The sequence below is a fragment of the Bombina bombina genome, chromosome 3, assembly GCF_027579735.1.
Source record: "Bombina bombina isolate aBomBom1 chromosome 3, aBomBom1.pri, whole genome shotgun sequence".
Taxonomy (NCBI): Eukaryota; Metazoa; Chordata; class Amphibia; order Anura; family Bombinatoridae; genus Bombina; species Bombina bombina.
Genome location: NC_069501.1, coordinates 1,126,354,631 through 1,126,373,870, shown reverse-complemented (window position 1 = coordinate 1,126,373,870; position 19,240 = coordinate 1,126,354,631). Strand labels below are relative to the sequence as shown.

The 19,240-nt window shown below is 39.6% G+C and overlaps 1 protein-coding gene across 2 annotated transcripts in view; it reads left to right on the top strand.

Moving 5' to 3' along the window:
• The first annotated feature begins 6,803 nt into the window (after positions 1-6,803).
• The window catches only part of WASF3 (WASP family member 3), a 269,443-nt gene continuing 257,006 nt past the window's right edge, over positions 6,804-19,240 (top strand). The window contains exon 1 of one of the 2 annotated variants that reach the window (XM_053708495.1): positions 6,804-6,940. The gene's annotated coding sequence lies outside the window, so the exon portion shown is untranslated. The remainder of the gene's footprint in view (positions 6,941-19,240) is intronic. The other variant, XM_053708496.1, reaches the window with a different exon arrangement.

The following is a 19,240-nucleotide window of genomic DNA, read 5'->3' as shown; positions in this document are numbered from 1 at the left end:
GGAAAAGTCGCGGCTGGAAAGTGAGCTTTCGACCCTTTCCTGGCTGACTCTAAATACCAGCGGGTGGCCAAAACCAGAGTTAGGACCCCCTAACGCTGGTTTGGACGGCTAACGCAGAACTCTAAATCTAGGCGTTAGTTTTTTTTATGTGTAAGTAATGCTAGCTTTTTAATTTTAATTGTTTGCAATGTAGTATTTTATAATTTAGGTAATTGGGGTTAATTTAGGGGGTGTTAGGTTAGGGGTCTTAGTAATTTAGTTATTTGCGTTGTGTGGGTTTGGAGGTTTAGGGGTTAATAGATTTATAAGGTTTGTTGTGATGTGGGTTAATGGTCGATTAGGGGTTAATAGTTTTAATAGGGACTTTGCGATGTGGGTTAATGGCAGATTAGGGGTTAATAGTTTTAATAGGGACTTTGCGATGTGTGTGAATGGCGGAATAGCGGTTAATAGTGTTAATAGGGACTTTGCGATGTGGGTTAATGGCGGATTAGGGGTTAATACATTTATTAGGTCTACGTTGTTGGGGTTGGTGGATTTAGACATGAAAAGAGTGGGGGGAAATAGGTTGGGTGTGTGTATTATGTAAATAGATGAAAAAATCTGTAAGGACAGAAGATTCAGTTCAATAGTATGTTGTTAAAAGCTGCTGTGCAAATAGACTGTATAAGGTGTATATATGTACATACACTAGGATGGCGGTGTTTCCCCCCAAAACACCTCCCACCATTCAGATTCCAATGAAGCAGTAACAATCCACTGTAGATGAAATTATGTAATAAAGGTGACTCACCACTCACTGCCTCCTTGGAAAAGGGGCAGCCTTGTTCTCAGGTGCTGTGTCCCTTATGTTGGGGATGTCCGTCCTATTCTGCTCACCTCCGGCTTTTAGCAATGATATAGCAAAAATGCTTTAGCTGGACATATGAAGTATTTCTTCTTTACAGCATCCGTGGTTTCCCAGCTGTCCCTTTAATGTTGCAGTCTAATGGTGGATTTAGGGGTTAATACTTTTATTAGGTAGATTGCGATGTGGGTGAATGAAGGATTAGGGGTTAATAGTTTAATTAGGCATATTTCGTTGTGGGGGGTTGTCGGTTTAGGGGTTAATACTTTTATTATTATTTCCGATGTGGGTTTGATGGCGGATATAGAGGTTTTACGTGTCGGGTTTATTTTTGGGAGGCGGTTAGACTTTTACGGGAGATTTTACATTTTTTTTTATTTTCTTAGTGCCGGCAGTTTCTAACGTGCCGTAAATCACTGGCGACTCCAGAAATTTGTATTTACGCACATTTCTGGACATCACTAGTTTATCCGACTTATGGCACTTTATGAACTGCCGGCGCCGTATATGCGATACCCCGATGTGCGAGGTGAAATTACGGGCAGCTTGGGTATCAGCGGTTCACTGAAGCCTGCACCGCATATGTAATCTCGACCCAGGGTGCCAGAGTATCAGCAATATCCAAACAAAAAACTGCACTCACTGGATTTAAATGTTAAAGCAAATGTACTTTATTACAAAGGCCTCGAAAATGCCACTTTGTTATAAAGTACATTTGCTTTTACATTTAAAAGGACAGTCAATACCAGAATTTTTGTTGTTTAAAAAGAAAGATAATCCCTTTATTACCCATTCCCCAGTTTTGCATAACCAACACTGTTATATTAATACACTTTTTACCTCTGTGATAATCTTGTATCTAAGCCTCTGCAAACTGCCCCCTTATTTCAGTTCTTTTGACAGACTTGCATTTTAGCCAATCAGTGCTCACTCCAGGGTAACTTCACGTGCATGAGCTCAATGTAATCTATATGAAACGCATGAACTAATGCCCTCTAGTGGTCAAAATGCAGTCAGATTAGAGGCAGTCTTCAAAGTCTAAGAAATTAGCATATGAAGCTCCTAGAATTAGCTTTCAACTAAGAATATGAAGAGAACAAAGCAAAATTAGGGATAAAAGTAAATTGGAAAGGCTCTGTCCTTGGTCCCCTTCTCTTCTCAATCTACACGTCGTCACTAGGTTCCTTAATAAAGTCCCATGGGTTTCAATACCATTTGTATGCCGATGACACCCAAATCTACCTTTCTGCACCAGACCTACCTCCTTCCTTACTAACCCGTCTCACTAACTGTCTTTCTCACATCTCATCTTGGATGTCCTCTCACTACCTTAAGCTAAATCTCTCCAAAACTGAACTCCTTATTTTTCCCCCTTCTTCCAATGTCTCCACCCCCAAAATTCTATAACTGTTGATAATTCCATCATTACCCCTACCCCGCTCGCCCAATGTCTTGGGGTCACACTTGACTGAGATCTTTCTTTCACTCCTCACATCCAGTCCTTGGCTAAAGCCTGCCGCTTCCACCTTAAAAACATTGCTAAAATTAGACATTTCCTTACACAAGATACAACCAAGATTTTAATCCACTCTCTCATCCTTTCCTGCCTCGACTACTGCAATTCCGTCCTCTCTGGTCTACCTAGCTGCCGCATAGCTCCTTTACAATCCATAGTGAATGCCTCTGCCAGACTCATCTTCCTTACTCCTCGCTCTTTATCTGCTGCACCTCTCTGCCATTCCCTTCACTGGCTTCCTCTTGCCTCTAGGATTAAACATAAAATCCTCACCCTGACATATAAAGCTCTCAACTGCACTGCTCCCCCCTACATCTCAGAACTTGTCTCTAGATACTCTCCCTCCCGTCCCCTTCGATCAGCTCATGATCTCCTCCTCTCTTGTTACTTCCTCACATTCACGTTTACAGGACTTCTCCAGACTGGCCCCCATCTTGTGGAATTCCCTGCCTCGCTCCATAAGACTCTCCCCTAGTTTTAACAGCTTCAAGCACTCCCTAAAAACTCTACTATTCAGGGATGCATACAACCAACACGAACCTTTCCTAACGCCATTGCTTTCCCCTTGAACCCCTTAGATTGTAAGCCTATGGGCCCAGCTGTTTACAGATCGCTTCATAAGAGCCGACTACAACAGTGAAACTCTCGGCAGGGCCCTCTACCCACTTGACCCCTACAAAAGCTATCCTGTACACCGACTATGCTTACAGCGCTGCGGAATATCTTGGCGCTCTACAAATACTATATATATATATATATACACAGTATATATACAGATCGACTTCCTTGATGTGCGGCTATACAAGGATGCAGACAGACTACAATCTACTCTTTATCGTAAGGAAACTGATGAAAATGCACTTATACATTTTTCTAGTTGTCATCCACCAGCGCTCAAAAAAGCTTTACCTAAATCACAATTTCTAAGAGTGCTGAGGAATAACACGGAGGAAAAGAACAAGGATGAACAAATATAAGAAATGAGAGAATGTTTACAGACACGCAATTATCCTATCAAGCTCTTGGAGGGGCAATATAATCAAATACTTGGAGAGAACAAGAGAACAACAAATGTATCAGATGCTAACAGAATGACATTTGTTACAACGTATTCTGGTGATAAGAAAGCAATACCAAATATAATCAGCAAACACTGGGAGATTATTAATAGTGATAAAGCACTACCTCTATTACAAACACCGCCCCCACGGATGGGATACAGAAGGGCTAGGTCCCTACGAGACTTTTTAGTGAAAACAGACCCAGTACAATGCTACAGAAAGACCACCTGGATGGATACTAAGAAACCAGGGGTCTTTCGATGTCTGGGCTGTGTAACCTGCGGGGGTCTCATAACAGGTACTTCATTCACACATCCCACAAGAGGAAAATTTATAAACACCGGTATCGTTTAACATGTACTACCACTCACATTATATATCTCCTACATTGTATCTGTGGATTTTACTATGTAGGAAAGACCTCTGATGACCTACGGACACGGATGGCAAACCATCGCTCAGCCATCCGTATGGCTCTAAAGAAGGGAACTTCTGAACAACCGTTGGCACGACACTTTTTGGATTTACAACATAAAGTAACAGACTTGAAATACACTATTATTGACCATGTTCCCCCCATGAACAGAGGGGGTGATCACAACAAGCTGTTACTGCAATGGGAGGCCAAATTGACATTTTATTTGGATACACTAATACCTAAGGGTATGATCCATTAGAGTCCACTTTTCATTACAGTTGTGTATGTATGTATATGTATATACATGTATGTGTGTATGTGTTGTAATTGTATATATGCATATGTTGTTTACTAATATTCATATGACGAATAGTTATGCAGTGTCACAGTTTTACTATTATAATATTTTTTTTAAAGTACTATCTTATAGTAGTTGCCTGGTTGGCTTTATGCATTAATTATCTTTATTTTGTAGGTCTGGGCCTTAATGTGGGCTTAGGAGTGCTATATAGGTTTCCTTCAGTGTATAGTGTTGCGTTATACTTTATAGTTATAAATTGATGGTAACATGTACTAGTGTTTCTATTAAATTTGGATAAGGTTCATTTATCATGTTTTCATTTTGCAGGTTATTCACATTGGCCGCTTATGCACTTTCTCCGCCTATTGGCGTTTTTGTATATGTTACCATAGTAACCACTGAGATTCATAGACGACCAATGGGACAGACTCGCCATTTCGTTATTATCCTCAGATGTTAAGTATCATACAGCATTCTCTCTATACATTGTCATGCTATTGAAATTTTTCTTATTGCTTTTGTTTTTATTTTCACAACAGATTGTTTTCATGCAGACTCGCACTGCCCCGGATGATTACGCACATGTTGGGGGCGTGTCTAGTGGGGAGAACGCAGTGTCTTGCAGCTCACACAAAGTGTTATATGTTTAGTGGAGGGTAAGTGTTTTTCATTCACTGTTTGTCTGAGGACAGGTTTGTTTACCCGAAAACGTTCACGCTTATTAAAGTGATTATTTGCTTACATGATAAGTCCTTTGGAGTGCGTTTTGTTTGGAGGATATATATATATATAAATAAATAAATAAATAAAAAAATATATATAAAAAAACATAAACAGTTGGTTCTTATGGATACCTTCTGAAGTAGTTAACTTAGGGTAGGCAGTGGTTTACTTGCTTCATTATTATTAAATTACATTGGAGAGCTGGGCTGGGCACATAATAGTTTGATATGTAAATCTAATGCACACAAAATAATAGTTGAAATGCTTACAAAACATAAATCTACCCCTTAAAGGGTAACTGAACCCAATTTTTTTCTTTCATGATTCAGATAGAGCATGACATTTTAAGCAACTTTCTAATTTATTCCTATTATCAAGTTTTCTTCATTCTCTTGCTATTTATTTAAAAAGCAGGAATGTGATGCATAGCAGCCAGCGCATTTTTGGTTGAGAACCTGGGTTATGCTTGCTTATTGGTGGGTAAATGTAAGCCTCCAATAAGCAAGCGCTATCCATGGAGTGAACCTAAAATGGGCTGGCGGCTAAGATTTACATTTCTGCTTTTAAAATAAAGATAGCAAGAGAACGAAGAAAAATTGATAATAGGAGTAAATTAGAAAGTTGCTTAAAATGTCATGCTCTATATGAATAATGAAAGAAATTTGGGTTCAGTGTCCCTTTAACAGTAATGAGTCTTCCTGTGACACATAACCGATTACCTCTAAGTTTCACAGTGAGCTGCAATTAACCCTTTCCATTCACATAAAAGAAAAATACAGCTGTTAGCTGTAACGTGTTCAACAATAACCTAACTGACCCTTTCTTTTAACACACACACACCAACTGGTAGCTCATTCTTTTCACATAGTGAAATGATTATCCCTCTTTTATCAAACTTACAGAACATCTACTATCCATATCTTATTAGACAATAAGTTGAAAAAAAAAAACATTTAAAATTGCCACAAATAAGCAAATTTGACATTGAAGCTAATTTTTGGTTTCTTTCATGGCTCAAACAAAGCATACAACTGAAACAACTTTCCAAACTTCTATTATCAAATTTGCTTCATTCTCTTGGTATCCTTCATTGAAGGAGCGTCAATGCACTACTGGGAGCTAGCTGAGCACATCAGGTGAAGAGGCATATATGTGCAAGGTATGCTTTTCAGCAAAGGATACCAGGAGAAAGAAGCAAATTAGGCTCTGAGACATCAAGTGTAATTGTGACTGTACCTTAAACTAATTGCAGGGGGTCATATCTCACAAGAGATTCAATTCAGTATATTGGTGCCCTGACAGCAGTTCAGTTTCACTTCTGCAAGCTACAGTATAGGTGCAGTTTCTTCTTGATGCAACATACAAACAGTGGCTGCTAATTTAACAACAGTTGATGATTCCATAGGGAACACACTACGCTAAATAAGAAATGACCGTGACGAAGCTGTAAAGATGTCTGCTCCTGAGTGCTTTGAAAACTCAGACATAAAGTACTACAAAATAGTGTTTCATTGCTAAATACACTCATTCAGAACCACACAAACTGGCTACTAAAAATGCAAATAAACCGAACATTTATCTTTACGTTTCTTCTACTATCCTGATTGTAACGTATTTTATTAAAAAAATAAATGAAAAGCAAATTTTCCATGAGGTATTTTTTTACTCACTAATAAATTCCAAGGTACTAATCTGGGTACTATTTTCCTCTAGAAGACAACTGAGAGATAAATACACTATTTTCTACAAGCTAAGGATGCAGAAAACACATTCTGCCGCACACAGAACTTCGAAAGTGAAAAATGAAGAGAAGCCACGATACCCTCCTATTGATCTCCCGCCTGCGGCTTCCACTAGCATTCTCTGTACCATGTGATCTGTGCAGTCACGTGACTGCCGTGACATCACGAGTCCTTTGCATGGGAATAAGCCGATACCAGATCCAGTTTGTCCTGAGGAAAGTGATGGAGAGCGGGATTACGGGCGCCGGGGGGTGAGTGGCAGAGAGCAGCTGGACGGGGAATTGTATATGCGGCTGTAACACAAGAGGAGCTCTCCGTCAGCGACCAGAACGGTGCGTTGTATTTTGTATTGTGCACGTTGTTTCGGGGGGCGAGTGAAATAACCTAATCTGAGCCAGGGCTCATGGAGGTCGCCTCTCCATTAATCCCCCGGGGGGAGATGTGGCTGCTGGTCCTTTCAGGCCTGTGTTTGCTGATCATTTACATCAGTGGTTCGGAGCGCTTCACAGTCGTGTCCAGTACAACTCTCAGTCATTGTTTGTGTTAGGGGATCTCTCAGATTTAATGTGAGTGAAATAGTTACACTGATTTGTAGCTCGGGGATAGTTTACGGTCTCATTGCTACTATTATACACATTTGTTATCTGTGCGCTCTGCCTATAACAAAGCACAAGGCTGCAGTCAATCACAAACCTTTTAATAAAAACTTATCGAATGGGTTTAAACAGAAAATTACCAGTAAAGTCTATATATATATATCATTTGAAGATTTTGTAACGGATTATAATAGACCCTTATGTAAGACGAAAATATAACTTTTGTTAGATCAATGATAAAAATAGCAATATGAAAAGTGACCCCTCTGTATTGTGTTTTACATCTTTTGGTATTTACTGGGCTGTATTTAGGCTTTAAAAAAAAAATACTAATGCAACGACATTTTATTAATGAAACATTACAGTATTGACAGACTGCAGAATAACAATAATTTACAGCTTTTTATTAAGGAATTCAAAATAACTGAGGTCATAACCTTTTTATCCTCTTGGGAAAATGCTATAGTCAGCTGAGCTCAGCAGCACATACTAAGTTAATACATTTGTTGCTGCGGAAGGAGCCTGCACGACCGTCTGCTTCTCACCACTTATTTGGCAATTGTTCCATTGTAACCAGCTGTGTCTACAAGAATTCTTGCCTGTCCATAGACCATGAATGTTGCCTTATGGCTGTAGTTTTATGATTTTTGAAACTACTTGAAGCTTTCTAGGTTATTGATGTGGACTGATGGCATGGTGACTGTTTTATGGTTGTTGTCATGAAAGTTCTGTCATATTTAGAGAAAGGAGACAACTATACAACAAGTATACAACTTTCATCTAAGGATGTAGTACACTGTGTATGTATGTATGTATATATATATATATATATATATATATATATATATATATATATATATATATATATATATATATATATATATATATATAATATTACTGTATTTATCTTCTCCCCAGGATGTTTTTAATGGGTGCACTACCCTGCTATCATTTTAGCCAGTATTAACATTTTGTCAATCTTTATTGCCCACACTGTCATTAAATACATTTTATAGTAAAATATGTTGTTAATTTGTGCTTTGGATAGCAGAAAGTGTTATAATATTTAAATGTATTACATTGTGTAAGTGAAATGGTTACAGCAAGTAGACAAGCAGCAGGGTATTGTACTGGATACCATAATCTCTGGCATGGAAACTGCTCAACGTCACTTCATGTGTGCAGATAATTTGCAGGCATAGATTAGTGCCTGTTGTTTATATGTATGTGGAGCAGGTGCAGTTAATGGCTTCAAATTGATCTCTCCTACAGAGTATCATTGCTGCTACAACTACAGTTTCCAAAGTTGAGGGAAATATAAATTACTAACAATAGCAGTCAGACTGCAAACTCTTCCAAACTATAATATTAGACATAATAGAAGGATTTATCTTTTAAAAAAGGGGACATTTTGTATGTTATTTCTTGTAAGCAGAATTGCTCTACTGCTGAGTAAATGCTTTTTGCTTTTTAAACGCACACAAAAAATAATCACATCACTTGCAAGAGAAGTTTGTATCTTTTCTAGGCCCCATGTTATTGTGCTATTGTGATGATAGCTACAATATAAAGGGATTCTCATTATGATAAAGGTCGCAGATGACATTTTCTAAAGGAATACAATCACTGCTAGAAGGTAATCTTGCCAAGAGGCTTTTACTATACTTCACTGTGGGAGGTGATGATGTTTATCTGACACTGGCATTGGACACATCTCTAACACATAGATCTGCATTCACTGGAGATGTGGGCTGATTGATGAACAGGCAGCAATCCTATTGTATCCTATGGAAGGCATTCTGCCACACCTCCAACCAGCAAGGGTCAGCAAACCCTTTTGGAGACCGATTGCAAGACTGAAATGGGCATTTTTTTTGTGGATCTATGATTAATTCACAGATTATTCAGCTTTTCAGTTGTGTCACTTTAGATAGTTAGTGAAGACCATTGTTATTTGTATATTTGTTTAGAAGTATAGATTTTTAAAGTTCTTGGATAATAATTATTCTTAGAAGAGAAATAACTATACAGTGTTTTTTACTGTTTGTGTGTGGTGAATTTACGTGGTCACTTGCAGAATTATCCCCTGCGTCATGTATTTTAGGGATTATAAATGTATATTTTATCCCTTAACCTTTTTTTTTATCCCTTAACCTTTTAACGCCGTTAGGACGTTGTATTCCGTCCGAATTCTGCTGGGCTTTAGCGCTGAAGGACGGAATACAACGTCCTAACCGCTTGGTTTTCCTGAAGCCACTGGCACTTCCCTGATGGGATCATCTGGAGAGCGTGCCTATCAGGGGTCAACAAATCTGTTTAAAATTTAGGAGCCAGACATACATTAAGGGCCAGACTGGTATTACTATACAGATAGATTGAGAACAATCCTAAAAGTTAGGAGCCAGTAGCTCCCTTGCTCATGAGTTTGTTGAGGGAATGTCCATAAAGGGACATTGTACAGTACATTTTTCTTTGCATAATGTTTTGTAGCTGATCCATGTTATATAGCCCATCTGTGAGTGTTTTTGTAAAATTGTATAGTTTTGCTTATTTTTAAATAACACTGTGCTGATTTTCAGACTCCTAACAAAGCCCCAAAGTTTTAAATGTATGTTGGTGTCTACAGACTCCTAGTTGTGCAATGGGTCTTTTCATATGCAGGGGAGGGAAGTATCTGATCTTTTTGCTTTCCCAGCCCATTTCAATCGGTGTTCCAGCCTAATTTCATCAACAATACTAAACTGGGAGCTTCTTACTAAGTTTTTAAAATGGTTTATACTGGATTTTTATATCAGTATTTGTGCATATTCTTCTTTATTGTAGTGTATTGCATGCAGTTATATGAAAATGGGTGTATACAGTCCCTATAAACACATTTAATTAATTTAAAGCCTCACCTGTATGATCTTTCTTTCTCCCTGACTGCAAATGTTTTCTCTAATTTAAAAAACAAACAAAACAAAAGTAACCTCAGTATGCACACTGATGCAAACACCCTGTCTGATTTTTATTTTCAGGGCATATACATTTATAAAGTAATAGTTTGACACCATCATAATGAAAAAGCAAAATGTTGGGGGGGGGGGTGGAATTTCCCTGCTCTGAGCACAGAATTTTCTTCTTTACTTAGTATACTGAGAAAGTAAAATCCATCCCATATTTAAGTAAATTCTTTCAATTTATATCATTATTCAATAGGTTTGCCAGAACAAAAAAAAAATTGCACAGCTTTTCAGCTCCTTCATTCTGCCGTTCTGGGCAAGGCCATACCTTAGCCCTTTGGCTGCTAAAGCATTTCCCACCTGGATGCTAAGCTGGTTTTTAACTTTTTAAATTTTTTTTTTTTTTTACAGATCCCCAAGACTTGTACAGTTGGAAAGGTTAGGCGATTACCTTTCCAACGGTGGGTCTGTAGCTGCTTAGATGCCTGAGATACAGGCTTCTAAGCAGCATGCCCCCATCTCCCTATATTTGTCATTGTAAACTGTAAATAAAGTTGCGCGGTGCTGTCATCACGTCATTGCACGTGACTTCACCGCATGAAAATTCAAACAATGCCTATCACTATACAGCAGAGATTGTGGGAGCCCCCAGATTGCCTTCAAGGTGGGTGAGTGCTAGCGATGGCTCTGAGTCGTCGTCAGCCCCTGACTGGGACAATTTGCTACAGCTCAGAGCCGTTGTTAGCAGTCAAGGGGTTAAAGGAATACTAACTTTTACAATTTTCATTCAAACAGACCCCACATTTCCAAACACAAATATAAACAATATAAAAGTGACCTACTTTTGTCCATAAACGTAGCTGCATAACACGATAAAATAGAGTTTTAAAATTTGCCTGTGATGCCACATAATCCAGCACTCCGATATGAGCAGTACATGTGCCAAACCATTATCCAATCCTATCTCTAGTTTTTGCATATAATTATAAGCCTATTGTGTATTATTGCGCATGCACACTTTAATCCTTTCACTTGCGCATGCGTGATTTGGTCCGGATGAATCATAATTTACACACACAATACTACGCGTCATGCGTGCGCATTTGTCAATTCAATCCATCCGATCGGTCATCCAGGATTTCTTGGTGCAATACAAAGTAATTGTATTAGCTTTCAATGCCTTCTCGCTATACCAATATATAACGTTGGTAACGTTTCAGATGCGAATATCAAGATTGAACTAATAAAATTATTTATACTATTCATTTTCATTATTGTTTTATTTTTATAGCTGACATTATCTGTATGATTTTTTTATATTTTCGTATATCCACTTTCTATAGCATGTAATTCAATTTATATATTAACAATATTTAACTTATTTCGATTCTATTGGAAACAATTTTAAATGCATTGTATTATAACTAAATTTGCGGTTTCAAAATGTTTGTTATATAATTAGTGTGTGTGTATATATATATATATATATATATATATATATATATATATATATATATATATATATATATATATATATATATATATATATATATATATATATATATATATATATATATATTATATATTTTAATTCTAGGGAGATTCATTTGCATAATAATGAATATTTAAAATAATAATTATTATATCCTTCCTAGTTAAAATATACTTACGTGTTACAAAGTTTTATTAAAAACTGTTTTTTAAGTTGCTCGTTAATTCTAGGGAGATTCTCTAAGTGCCCACACACAAGCAACTTACCTATTAAGCGTAGTACAGTCTTCTGATCCGTGATCGATAGAGCGGGTCTACTGCATCCAGAATCGACATGAAGACAGTGACGTCACGCTAACTTGCGCATGCGCAGCTCGGAAAACAGTCGTCATCTTCCAACCTAGGTTGTCAGCCCGGACTGGACAATGCTATCAGATACCGAGTGAGTGGGTTTGGAAAGGGTTAAAAATTTGGCGATAATTTTCTTCTAAACTGTACGTTTTAGAAACATGAAGGCCATTGAAATTGTTATTTTAGAACTTTTTTTTTTTAATCTATGCTTAGTTTTTTTGTGACTACAGTGTCCCTTTAAAGGGACATAAAACCCAAATGTTTTCTTTCATGCTTCAGAAAGAGCGTGCAATTTTAAACTTCTTTCTAATTTACTTCTATTCTTTAATTTGCTTCCTTCTCTTGTTATCCTTAGCTGAAAGGTTTATTTAGGTAAGCTCAGGAGCAGCAAAAAACCTAGGTTCTAGCTGCAGATTGGTGGCTACCTATATATATACCGATTGTCATTGGCTCACCCATGTGTTCAGTTAGAAACCAGAAGTGCATTGCTGCTCCTTCAACAAATGATGCCAAAAGAATGATGCAAATTTGATAATAGAAGTAAACTGGAAAGTTGTTTAAAACTGTATACTCTACCTAAATCATGAAAGAAAATGTTTGAGTTTCTTGTCCCTTTAATCCAGGGCTCTACAAACCCGGGAGCCACTGACTCCTAGAATTTTACCCCTGGCTCCTAACTTTTTGGGTTATTCTCCATATATCTATATACACATACCATTGTCTGGCTTCTAAAAATTCTTACTGGCTCCTAAATATTAAACAGATTTGTCGACCCTGGCTTAACCGCTTAAAAGAACAAATAGATAATGCTGTAAGAACATTTTTATTATTGCACTTCTGTTTGCATATAACTGTGTTTAACCCTTGCAAAGCATTAAACACATGGTAAGTAAGCTCTATAGCAGCATTGCTGGGAGCTAACTGAAATCATCTGGTGAGCCAAGGTGAAGAGACAAAAGTTTGTAGCCACTGATCGCCAGCTAGCTCTCAGCATCATATTCCTGCTGCTAAGCATATGCACATATGCTCTTCAACATATGATATCAAGAGAATAATACATGTGATAATATAAGGGAATGTGAAAGTGTCTTAAAATTACATGATCTATCTGTGCCATTAAAGTCTAATTTCTCCAACATAGGTGTGTCCGGTCCACGGCGTCATCCTTACTTGTGGGATATTCTCTTCCCCAACAGGAAATGGCAAAGAGCCCAGCAAAGCTGGTCATATGATCCCTCCTAGGCTCCGCCTACCCCAGTCATTCTCTTTGCCGTTGCACAGGCAACATCTCCACGGAGATGGCTAAGAGTTTTTTGGTGTTTAAATGTAGTTTTATTCTTCAATCAAGTGTTTGTTATTTTAAAATAGTGCTGGTATGTACTATTTACTCTGAAACAGAAAAGAGAAGAAGATTTCTGTTTGTGAGAGGAAGATGATTTTAGCAGACGTTACTAAAATCGATTGCTGTTTCCACACAGGACTGTTGAGATGAAGTAACTTCAGTTGGGGGAAGCAGTTGGCAGACTTTTCTGCCTGAGGTATGATGGCCACATTTCTAACACGACTTGTTAATGCTGGAAGGCTGTCATTTTCCCTATGGGGACCGGTAAGCCATTTTCTTAGATTAAGTATAAGAATAAAGGCTTTATAAGGGCTTAATAAACTGGTAGACGTTTTTCTGGGCTAAAACGATTACTTGCTAAGCATATTTGACAGATTATAGCGCTTTATAGTTATTATAATCTTGGGGATTGTTGTTAAAAAAACGGCAGGCACTGTATGGACACCTTTTTCAGATGGGGGCCTTCTCTAGTCATAGGCAGAGCCTCATTTTCGCGCCACTAATGCGCAGTTGTTTTTGGAAGGCAAGGCATGCAGATGCATGTGTGAGGAGCTAGGATCCACTGAAAAAGCTTATAGAAGGCGTCATTTGGTATCGTATTCCCCTCTGGGCTTGGTTGGGTCTCAGCAAAGCAGATTCCTGGGACTGTATAGGGGTTAAATGTAAAAACGGCTCCGGTTCCGTTATTTTAAGGGTTAAAGCTTCCAAATTTGGTGTGCAATACTTTTAAGGCTTTAAGACACTGTGGTGAAATTTTGGTGAATTTTGAACAATTGCTTCATACTTTTTCGCATATTTAGTAATAAAGTGTGTTCTGTTTAAAATTTAAAGTGACAGTAACGGTTTTATTTTAAAACGTTTTTTGTACTTTGTTGACAAGTTTAAGCCTGTTTAACATGTCTGAACCATCAGATAAACGATGTTCTATATTTATGAATGCCAATATGTCTCCCCATTTAAATATATGTGATAATTGTGACATGGTGTCCAAACAAAGTAGGGACAATGATGCCACAGATAATAATAGTGCCCAAGATGATTCTTCAGATGAGGGGAGTAAGCATGGTACTGCATCACCCCCTTCTGTGTCTACACCAGTTTTGCCCACACAAGAGGCCCCTAGTACATCTAGTGCGCCAATACTTATTACTATGCAACAATTAACGGCTGTTATGGATAATTCTATTAAAAATATTTTATCTAAAATGCCTACTTATCAAAGAAAGCGCGATTGCTCTGTTTTAAACACTGAAGAGCAAGAGGACGCTGATGATAACGCTTCTGACATACCCTCACACCAATCTGAAGGGGCCAGGAGGGAGGTTTTGTCTGAGGGAGAAATTTCAGATTCAGGGAAAATTTCTCAACAAGCTGAACCTGATGTTGTAACATTTAAATTTAAATTAGAACATCTCCGCGCACTGCTTAAGGAGGTATTATCTACTCTGGATGATTGTGACAATTTGGTCATTCCAGAGAAATTATGTAAGATGGACAAGTTCCTAGAGGTTCCGGTGCCCCCCGATGTTTTTCCTATACCCAAGCGGGTGGCGGACATAGTAAACAAGGAATGGGAAAGGCCCGGCATACCTTTTGTGCCTCCCCCTATATTTAAGAAATTATTTCCTATAGTCGACCCCAGAAAGGACTTATGGCAGACAGTCCCTAAGGTCGAGGGGGCGGTCTCTACTCTAAACAAACGCACTACTATTCCCATAGAAGATAGTTGTGCTTTTAAAGATCCTATGGATAAAAAATTAGAGGGTTTGCTTAAAAGAATGTTTGTTCAGCAAGGTTACCTTCTTCAACCAATTTCATGCATTGTTCCTGTCACTACGGCAGCGTGTTTCTGGTTCGAAGAACTAGAAAAGTCGCTTGATAAGGAATCTTCGTATGAGGAGATTATGGACAGAGTTCATGCACTTAAATTGGCTAACTCTTTTATTCTAGATGCCGCTTTGCAATTAGCGAGATTAGCGGCGAAAAATTCAGGGTTTGCTATCGTGGCGCGCAGAGCGCTCTGGCTAAAGTCTTGGTCAGCGGATGTGTCTTCCAAGACAAAATTGCTTAACATCCCTTTCAAGGGCAAGACACTGTTTGGTCCTGATTTGAAAGAGATTATTTCAGACATCACCGGAGGAAAGGGCCACGCCCTTCCTCAGGATAGGTCTTTTAAGGCTAGAAATAAGCCTAATTTTCGTCCCTTTCGCAGAAACGGACCAGCCTCTACTTCTACATCTTCTAAGCAAGAGGGTAATACTTCTCAACCCAAACCAGCCTGGAGACCGATGCAAGGCTGGAACAAGGGTAAGCAGGCCAAGAAGCCCGCCACTGCTACCAAAACAGCATGAAGGGATTGCCCCCGATCCGGGACCGGATCTGGTGGGGGGCAGACTTTCTCTCTTTGCTCAGGCCTGGGCAAGAGATGTTCAGGATCCTTGGGCACTAGAAATAGTTTCTCAAGGTTATCTCCTGGAATTCAAGGAACTACCCCCAAGGGGAAGGTTCCACAGGTCTCAATTATCTCCAAACCAAATAAAAAGACAGGCATTCTTACATTGTGTAGAAGACCTGTTAAGGATGGGAGTAATTCATCCAGTTCCAATAAGAGAACAAGGGATGGGGTTTTACTCCAACCTGTTCATAGTTCCCAAAAAAGAGGGAACGTTCAGACCAATTCTAGATCTCAAGATCCTAAACAAATTTCTCAGGGTTCCATCATTCAAAATGGAAACCATTCGAACGATCCTTCCTACCATCCAGGAAGGTCAATTTATGACCACGGTGGATTTAAAGGATGCGTACCTCCATATTCCTATCCACAAGGAACATCATCAGTTCCTAAGGTTCGATTTTCTGGACAAGCATTACCAGTTTGTGGCACTTCCTTTCGGATTAGCCACTGCTCCGAGAATTTTCACAAAGGTACTAGGGTCCCTTCTAGCGGTTCTAAGACCAAGGGGCATTGCAGTAGTACCGTACTTGGACGACATCCTGATTCAAGCGTCGTCTCTGTCAAAAGCAAAGGCTCATACGGACATCGTCCTAGCCTTTCTCAGATCTCACGGATGGAAAGTAAACATAGAAAAAAGCTCTCTTTCCCCGTCGACAAGAGTTCCCTTCTTGGGAGCAATAATAGACTCCTTAGAAATGAGAATTTTCCTGACAGAGGTCAGAAAATCAAAACTTCTAATCTCTTGTCAAGTTCTTCATTCTGTTCTTCGTCCTTCCATAGCGCAGTGCATGGAAGTAATAGGATTGATGGTTGCAGCAATGGACATAGTTCCTTTTGCACAAATTCATCTAAGACCATTACAACTGTGCATGCTCAGACAGTGGAATGGGGATTATACAGACTTGTCTCCGACGATTCAAGTAGATCAAAGGACCAGAGATTCACTCCGTTGGTGGCTGACCCCGGACAATCTGTCACAGGGAATGAGCTTCCGCAGACCAGAGTGGGTCATTGTCACGACCGACGCCAGTCTGGTGGGCTGGGGCGCGGTCTGGGAACCCCTGAAAGCTCAGGGTCTATGGTCTCGGGAAGAATCTCTTCTCCCGATAAACATTCTGGAACTAAGAGCGATATTCAATGCTCTCAAAGCTTGGCCTCATCTAGCAAAGGCCAAATTCATAAGGTTTCAATCAGACAACATGACGACAGTTGCATATATCAACCATCAGGGGGGAACAAGGAGTTCCCTGGCGATGGAGGAAGTGACCAAGATAATTCAATGGGCGGAGGATCACTCCTGCCACTTGTCTGCAATCCACATCCCAGGGGTGGAAAATTGGGAAGCGGATTTTCTGAGGAGTCAGACATTCCATCCGGGGGAGTGGGAACTCCAACCGGAAATCTTTGCCCAAATAACTCAATTATGGGGCATTCCAGACATGGATCTGATGGCGTCTCGTCAGAACTTCAAGGTTCCTTGTTACGGGTCCAGATCCAGGGATCCCAAGGCGACTCTAGTAGATGCACTAGTAGCACCTTGGACCTTCAACCTAGCTTATGTTTTCCCACCGTTTCCTCTCATTCCCAGGCTGGTAGCCAGGATCAACCAGGAGAGGGCTTCGGTGATCTTGATAGCTCCTGCGTGGCCACGCAGGACTTGGTATGCAGACCTGGTGAATATGTCATCGGCTCCACCATGGAAGCTACCTTTGAGACAGGACCTTCTTGTTCAAGGTCCATTCGAACATCCGAATGCTTGGAGATTGAACGCTTGATTTTATCAAAGCGTGGGTTTTCAGATTCTGTAATAGATACTCTGATTCAGGCTAGAAAGCCTGTAACTAGAAAAATTTACCATAAGATATGGAAAAAATATATCTGTTGGTGTGAATCTAAAGGATTCCCATGGAACAAGATAAAAATCCCTAGGATTTTATCCTTTCTTCAAGAGGGTTTGGAGAAGGGATTATCTGCAAGTTCTCTGAAGGGGCAGATTTCTGCGTTATCTGTTTTACTTCACAAGAGGCTGGCAGCTGTGCCAGACGTTCAAGCGTTTGTTCAGGCTCTGGTTAGAATCAAGCCTGTTTACAGACCTTTGACTCCTCCCTGGAGTCTAAATCTAGTTCTTTCAGTTCTTCAAGGGGTTCCGTTTGAACCCTTACATTCCGTAGATATTAAGTTATTATCTTGGAAAGTTTTGTTTTTGGTTGCAATTTCTTCTGCTAGAAGCGTTTCTGAGTTATCTGCTCTGCAGTGTTCTCCGCCCTATCTGGTGTTCCATGCAGATAAGGTGGTTTTGCGTACTAAGCCTGGTTTTCTTCCGAAAGTTGTTTCCAACAAGAATATTAACCAGGAGATAGTTGTACCTTCTTTGTGCCCGAATCCAGTTTCAAAGAAGGAACGTTTGTTACACAATTTGGACGTAGTCCGTGCTCTAAAATTCTATTTAGAGGCCACTAAAGATTTCAGACAAACTTCTTCTTTGTTTGTTGTTTATTCTGGTAAAAGGAGAGGTCAAAAAGCAACTTCTACCTCTCTTTCTTTTTGGCTTAAAGGCATTATCCGTTTGGCTTATGAGACTGCCGGACGGCAGCCTCCTGACAGAATCACAGCTCACTCCACTAGGGCTGTGGTTTCCACATGGGCCTTCAAGAACGAGGCTTCTGTTGACCAGATATGTAAGGCAGCGACTTGGTCTTCACTGCACACTTTTGCCAAATTTTACAAATTTGATACTTTTGCTTCTTCAGAGGCTATTTTTGGGAGAAAGGTTTTGCAAGCCGTGGTGCCTTCCATTTAGGTGACCTGATTTGCTCCCTCCCTTCATCCGTGTCCTAAAGCTTTGGTATTGGTTCCCACAAGTAAGGATGACGCCGTGGACCGGACACACCTATGTTGGAGAAAACAGAATTTATGCTTACCTGATAAATTACTTTCTCCAACGGTGTGTCCGGTCCACGGCCCGCCCTGGTTTTTTTAATCGGGTCTGATGAATTATTTTCTCTAACTACAGTCACCACGGTATCATGGTTTCTCCTATGCATATTTCCTCCTGTACGTCGGTCGAATGACTGGGGTAGGCGGAGCCTAGGAGGGATCATATGACCAGCTTTGCTGAGCTCTTTGCCATTTCCTGTTGGGGAAGAGAATATCCCACAAGTAAGGATGACGCCGTGGACCGGACACACCGTTGGAGAAAGTAATTTATCAGGTAAGCATAAATTCTGTTTTTGCCTTTTAAATTAAAAAAAAAATAAAAAAAATCTTGCTTCCCAAATCTACAAACAGAAAGAATTGCTCAACCAGGAACAAACCACAGCTCAGTAGCTTGTTGATTAGCCGGTTACCGCCTGGGAAAAGCCTCTTTTAGCCCAATTGTGCCTTCTACAGATGAGAACTTTCCTGAAGTAGATCAGTCTGATCCTGCAAAAAAATGACTGTCCAGCCCCAAAATA